This window comes from Cibotium barometz, chromosome 6 (assembly GCF_041138505.1).
Source record: "Cibotium barometz isolate CiBa-2024 chromosome 6, ASM4113850v1, whole genome shotgun sequence".
Classification (NCBI taxonomy): domain Eukaryota; kingdom Viridiplantae; phylum Streptophyta; class Polypodiopsida; order Cyatheales; family Cibotiaceae; genus Cibotium; species Cibotium barometz.
This window is the reverse complement of record NC_141051.1, coordinates 275,376-282,535: the sequence shown is the minus strand read 5'-3', so window position 1 is coordinate 282,535 and position 7,160 is coordinate 275,376. Positions and strand designations below refer to the sequence as shown.

Genomic DNA, 7,160 nt, shown 5'->3' with positions numbered 1-7,160 from the left:
CAGATATGTGCCTGGATGGTATTTTCAGACATTTGTGATTCTAGGACCTGGGTTACGTGAGCTTCCTTCTGCTCTTCCACCTAGTTCTCTCAGGCGATCTTCCAGAGTTTCAAGGAAACAAATTCATGAGGGCAACATGTTTGTTAACTATGCTTTTATGTCCTCTATTATTCATGGTCCTTCTGATCCCACTTCTGTGGACGAGGCTCTTTCACATGACCCTTGGCGTCGTGCTAGGCAGGGCTGGAGGCTATTGAATGGAATGGCACTTGAACTTTGGTGCCTAGGCCGGTGCAACGTAAGGTGATTGGTGTGCGTTGGATCTTCAAATCGAAGTTTCGAGCTGATGGCAGCTTGGACAAGCACAGGGCGAGGTTGGTTGCCAAGGGTTATGCTCAACGCCCTGGAGTCGACTTTGATGAGACCTTTGCTCTGACGGCCCGAATCCTGAATGGAGAGCTTACACAGGAGGTGTATGTTGATCAACCATCGGGATTTGTGGTTCCAGGCAAACAGGATCAGGTGTACCGGGGCTAAAGAAAGCTTTATATGGTCTAAAGCAGGCTCCACGGGCTTGGTTCCAGCGGATTGATGAGTTCTTTCAAAAGCTCGGCCTACACCATTCTCATGGAGATTCGAACCTTTATATCCTCTTTGAGAGAGGGTTGATTGTTATTATTGTGGTCTATGTTGATGACCTCATCTTTACAGGTTCTTATTCTCTGAGGATCCGTTCAGTCATGGATGCTTTGGAGACAGTTTGAGATGACGAATCTTGGCCTTTTGCATTATTTTCTTGGCTTTGAGATTTGGCAGACCCCTAAGGGCATTTTCTTCTCCCAGCACAAGTACACACGGGAGATACTTTACAGATTTCAGATGATTGGATTCAAATCAGTATCTTCTCCTATGGATACTCGTGAGAAGCTCTCTTCTTGATGCTTCTCCAGGGATTGATCAGGGGCAATATCGGGTTCTCATCAGTTGTTTGGTTTGGTTGACCTACTCCCGCTTGGACGTTTGTTTCGCAGTCAGCTTATTGAGTTCTTTCACATCCAAACCTTGTTAGCAGCATTGGCAGTGTGTTGTCAATGTTCTTCGGTACTTGCGTGGTATTTTGGACTTTGGCATCTTCTATGGTCAAGGATGCACTCTTCTTGGATGGTTTGATTCAGATTGGGCTGGAGATCCAGATACTCAGCGTTCAACCACCGGTTGTGTTTTTTCACTTGGGTCTGGAGCAATTTCATGGAGCAGTAAAAAGCAGCCTACTGTGGTGCTTTCCTGTACAGAGGTGGAGTATCGTTCCGTTTGTTATGCTACATGTGAGGCAATTTGCTTGCGGAGATTATTGCGGGAGCTTGACTTTCCTCCTACCAAATCTACTCTTCTTTGGTGTGACAATCAGAGTTGCATCACCATCGCCAAGAACCCTATGTTTCATGCTCGTATGAAACACATTGAGATACAGAATCACTATGTTCGTGAACGGGTTCTTGCTGGAGATTTGCGTTTGGAGTATTGTCCTTCTGCGGAGAATGCAGCAGATTTGTTCACCAAGCTGGTTTCTCAGGCTTCCTTGGCTCCTCATCTTCGGCTTCTCAGAGTATGTTCAGCATCTGGTGCTAAGAGGGGGTGTTAGCATAGTTGTTACGAGACGCGTCTCTAACAGTTCGAGGCGTACGAGGCGTACGACTGCCTAATCAAGGCGTCCACCAAAAAAAATATATATATATATATATATATATAATTATAATTATTATTATTATTATTATTATTATTTTTGGTGTTGGTTTGAGTCTTTAGACGAGGGCTTTAAGGGCCTAAGACAGCCCCTGTCACACACACTCTCTCTCCCTCATTCTCTCCCTCCCTCCCTTCAGCCTTTCTCAAGACCCAAAGTTCAAAGTTCAAAGTTCAAAAACACACTAGGAGGATGATGTTTTTTATACCCACTTTTGGAGCTCTCTCTATACTCTACCGGTTCATTCCAATTCATATCATTTTACTTTGTACCCTTGAATCTTGATGATGTATCCAGAGGATGAGGATGGACTATTTTGGTCTCATAGGTCATTTTGGCCTTCTGCAGACGTTTAATACAGCTTTCTTTCTTTCACACACACACTCTCTCTCCCTCTTCTCATACACACCCTCTCTCTCCCTCCCTCAAGGCTCATACATACACACTCTAGTCTCTAACCAGACAGTATTTTATGATACCTCAGAGGAGATGTTGAGGGAGCTTGATGTTAGGGATATGGGCCTATCTAGACTCTCACAGGATGAGGAACATACAGTGTATGGGCGGTATTTGATAGACATGGGTACTGCACATGGATTGGCCATCCTGAATGGCCTACAGAGATTCCCGACAGCGGGCGGTTTCACTAGCTTTCCACATCAACATGGTGCTAGTACAGTGGACTACATTATGGCTCAGCCCAGCCTCATTCCCTCTTTTCAGGATTTTATGGTAGGCACTAGGCCGGTTGGAGTAGTAGTGGATCATGCTATCTTGTCCTTCACTCTCACATTTCAATTCAGCACCGCTCCATTGGGACAGGTCTCCACACACACTCGTTATACCTTTACGAGGGAGACTGACACCGTGTACACGGATGAAATATACAGACGCTTATGTACCGAGGAGCCGGGACGGCCATTAGATGAGCTCACTCAGATATTGATAGAGACGCTTCATGCTGCAACATCAGAGGCATATCCCCATAGTCAGCCTATACGGAGACGATCTGGGAACATGCCCCAGAACAGCTGGTATGATGAGGAGTGCAAGAAATGAGGATCAGATTATAGAGAGAGATGCTCATGGGTGTTACCACTCAGTGCTCACAGACTGTCACGGATTACCTTCCGGCGCCTAGTGCGACGGAAGAAGAGGGCTTATCTTGCTCAGTTAGAGAGGGATTTGTATCAGTTATTTATGAGTCAGGACTCAGGCGAGGCATGGAGACTATTCCATGAGCATTCACCATCACCAACCATTACCTCCACAGAGATTTGGGGTGAGTATGCAGCATCGCTAAAGCCGCCCCAGCCAGACCCATCGGAGCCATGCCCAGAGACGTGTGCTTTCTTTACTGTTGAGATGGTAAGGAGAGCTATTGACAAGATGAGGATTGGGAGAGGGAGAGCATATGATCATGATGGTTTGGTAGCAGAGCACTTTATTCATGCCAGAGATATGGTTGCAGAGCTTATTGCCATGATGCTTAACCGAGCCATGTGTGAGGGTTTTCCTGAGACTTGGAATATGTCCACGATTGTGCCTATCTCCAAGTCAAGGGATCCCATGCTTCCTGGAAATTATCGTACCATCATGATTGGTCACACATTGGCTAGATTATATGCATCTATTCTTGAGCAGGAGTTGAGTAGATGGGCAGAGAGAGGGCATACGTGCATCAGGGCAGGCAGGGTTCAGGAGAGGTTTCTCCACTCTTGACCATACCTTGACACTCAGAGCTATTATTGAGGAGGGCAGATTATATGGCAGGAGGATTTATTGTTGCTTTGTGGATTTCCGCAAAGCTTTTGACACAGTACCGAGAGCTAGACTGATGCGAAGACTACAGGAGATGGGAGTGCCCACAGAGCTGATTTGGGGAATCATGGCTTTATACAGGACAGTTGTGGGGCAGGTACGTACTACTCAGGGTATATCTGAGATGGTTCACTCCACTATTCGGGTGAAACAAGGCTGCCCTCTTTCTCCCACCTTATTTCGGATGTATGTAGATGAGGTTTCAGACTATGTAGAGCGGGAGGGTGACAGAGGAGCACAGCTAGCAAGGACATGGATTCCGCTGTTATTGTATGCTGATGATATTGTGCTGATCTGAGATTCTCCAGAGGGGATGCAGCGTCATTTGGATGCATTGCACACGTTTGCACAAGACACTGGATTGTCTATTAACCTTGGTAAAACCAACGTGATGGTGTTTAACACCACAACACAGTGGGTTAGGAGGTCAGTACCCACCTTTACATATGGTGAGGAGACAGTGGAGTATACAGATGCATATACTTACCTTGGTGTGGTTTTTAGTGGGCCACTATTTTCCTTGAGGAGAGCAGCGGAGACCAGATTGACCAGAGCTTATGCAGCATTGGGGAGACTAGAGAGGATGTGTTCGCAGGTTCAGTTTCAAGAACCTCGAACAAAGCTCTGGCTCTTTGACACTTAGGTCACTTCAACCATGTTGTATGGAGTGGAGATATGGGGACCCTCAGTGGATCACCACAGCCGAGCTGGGAAGGCGGTCCACAGCAATCTGATTCATTGCAGTATTGTCCAAAACAACCACGCAATCTGCATTTAATGTCAGCCGCTTCAAGGTCAAAAGAGAATTGTATGGCTGGACAACCACATCACTTGTCTCCATCTGATTTGGAAATACGCTGTATGTCTGCACCAGTTTCTTGCTGTACCGATCATTTAAGGCTTCGAGTAAGTAGGATCCCATCCCTGTTGCCACGGCAGATCCAAATTCGAATGATCAAACTGCAACATGGCTATTTGGAAGAAGGACCACTCAGCCAATTCAAGCCCTTACCAGAGCCTGTCTCTCCAGCTATGGAGTGGCAAAGGACAAAGCCTTCAAGGCTATCACTTCCATCAGCTTCTCTGTCAATCATGTCCATTATATCCTCTTCAACTTGCTCTCCCTGTCAAAATCATGAATTTGGATAGTAGGTATAGCCTGATGCCATAAACAGAAGCAACAAATTCGTTTCAAAGAGTAAAAACCTGATGGTAGCCACTGGCCCAATTGTTTCCTGCACCACCTCCATGGTCAGCCACAAAGACATTCTCATGGTTGTACAAGTTCTTGTATTCGCTGTTTTGGATACCATTGATGACCCTAGGCTCCAAGTCTAGTAGGAGAGTTCTGGGTATCATCAGCTTGATAGAAAAAGACATCCTTTCTGTCACCACCCTGTTCCAGATCATGGCCATACATATCAGATATCATGGCAGCTTGGCTGTACATATCAGCGGCAGCATGGCAGATAGCATAAATAAAAGCAGCATGAGCATAGCATCCATAGCACTCATATCAGGCATCATAGCAGCTGGAACATTCACAGCACACTTATCAGGCATTCTAGCAGCTTGGACATACAAATAAGCACACATATCAGATAGCGTAAAGATGAGTTAGCGTGAGCATGCATAGAGTCTAGACCACAACTGTGCAACCGGCATGCCTAGCTTAGGCATATCAGGCATCATAACAGCTTGGACATACATAGAAAACGTAAAGGTAAGCCGCATGGGTATGCAATGAGCCTAAACCATGCAATCGGCGTGGGTATGCATGGCAGGTAACAAAAATGAAAGCAGCTTCATAGCCCTTGCAGCCGACTGCTTGAAATGGCTGTTTCACTTCATCTTCTGAAAGAGTAAATGAGTGAGCATTAGCATGATACCTGCGTGGCAAAGTCTTCAAGCATGCCTTCTTTGCTGATGTCGTGCTCCAAGCAGATCTGTTTCCAGAACTCCATCCCGATCTGGTTGCATTGTCCCACCTGCAGAGTGATTATCTCTCGAGGCATCACGCACAGGAAGAACGGTGAAACTAAGCTTGCACAGAAAGAACTCTTTGGAAAGCCACTTCACATTTGGGACAGTAAAGGCGCGGCCGGACGGAAGTCCGTCCATTGGACGGGCGTCTACATGTAAAACGATAGACTAGCTATAAAGTATATATACATGCTACATATATAAGTACACACACAGATACATAAGTATATATCCGTGCACATACTTAAGTACACACACATATATATAGGTATATTTGTGCACATAAGTGTGTGTATATATATATGTATATGTATATATATACATATATGTATAAGTGTAAGTATATATATAAAAGTATATATACAAAAAAATATTACATGTATACACACACACACACACACATACATATATATGTATATAATCAGCATGGGTATACAAAGACCCTAAACCATGCTTGAAATAGTTGTTTCACTTCATCTTCTGAAAGAGTAAATGAGCAAGCATTAGCATGATACCTGGATGGCAAAGTCTTTAGGCATGCCTTCTTTGCTGATGTTGTGCTCCAAGCAAAGCTGTTTCCAGAACGGATCAGTTTGGTTAGTTAAGGCTTTTGACTACATTAGAATAAAAATATCCTGGAGAATTGCCCGTGCCTTTTTGGCGAGGGAAGTTTTTCTGGGTTCGGTTTTGGAAGAACCGAGGGATTAGTCTCTTGTCCGGATATCCATGGGTGAGGCCCCGAGTGAGAGGCTCTGTCCTGCACAAGAAGTGCTACTTCCACTACTAGCACTCCATAATTCGTTGCGCGGAGGGGGTAGGGATCTTTCACATATGATGAAATTACCATCATAGTATCCTTATTGTTGAAGCACAGGCACATGCACCCATCTTTGATGAACACTGTAAAACTGGTAGCCGATGTGGTTGGTGCTGAGGCCTTCTTCTTTGTGCAAGCTTATGGGTCTTTGTGATGTACTTGGGAACCCAAGCTTTGGTATTTCTTTGGTAGTACCCTTGTGCCTGCAATAGTGTTTTTGGTACCCACACTTGTTGCATGGGTGGAGTTACTGAGGAACTCACATAGGCTTTTGTGGACGGTGTTGTGGAGTACTTTTCTTTTTCCTTTGTTTTTGAGTGCTACATTGAGGAAGAGGTTTTGACTATCGAGGCACCCAAATTTGATTGGCACCTTCATAGTAGCCTTGAGCTACAAGTAGTTGCTTCTCCACCCACATTTTGATACTATTAAGATATCGTGATTGTGGTTATCTTTCTTCCCCTTACGTGATACATGTGTACTAGCAACTATAGTACCATGAGATGATGGATCTATATTTATTTGAAGTATACAACAGAAGACAAGGGGTAGAGCGACTTACTCGAGGAAGTCAACCGCTGAGTAATGTAGATGGCTCCTCCAAGCAACTTAAAATCTTCCCCTACATTGACCCCATAAAATAATTGTCCCAGTGGCTCCCTTTGAGGCTCAACTGGAAAATTCCTCTATGGTGTAATGCTGGAGATCCAAGTGAAATTTAGGTGGTCTTTTATGCTAGGAATCCCAACATTTCATTGCTCAAGTACCTTGATTCGTGGAGCAAGCTTAATCCCA

At 44.9% G+C, this 7,160-nt stretch overlaps 2 pseudogenes across 1 annotated transcript; one reads left to right on the top strand and one right to left on the bottom strand.

Moving 5' to 3' along the window:
- Positions 1 to 740: 740 nt before the first annotated feature.
- On the top strand, positions 741 to 3,466 carry LOC147637314 (uncharacterized; annotated as a pseudogene).
- Positions 3,467 to 4,144: 678 nt separating this feature from the next.
- On the bottom strand, positions 4,145 to 5,607 carry LOC147637313 (tubulin gamma chain-like; annotated as a pseudogene). The gene is made up of 4 exons (XR_015266014.1): positions 5,455 to 5,607; positions 4,772 to 4,961; positions 4,578 to 4,689; positions 4,145 to 4,489 (listed from the first exon to the last, which is right to left on the bottom strand). The product of XR_015266014.1 is annotated as a tubulin gamma chain-like (transcript).
- Between the last annotated feature and the right edge of the window lie 1,553 nt (positions 5,608 to 7,160).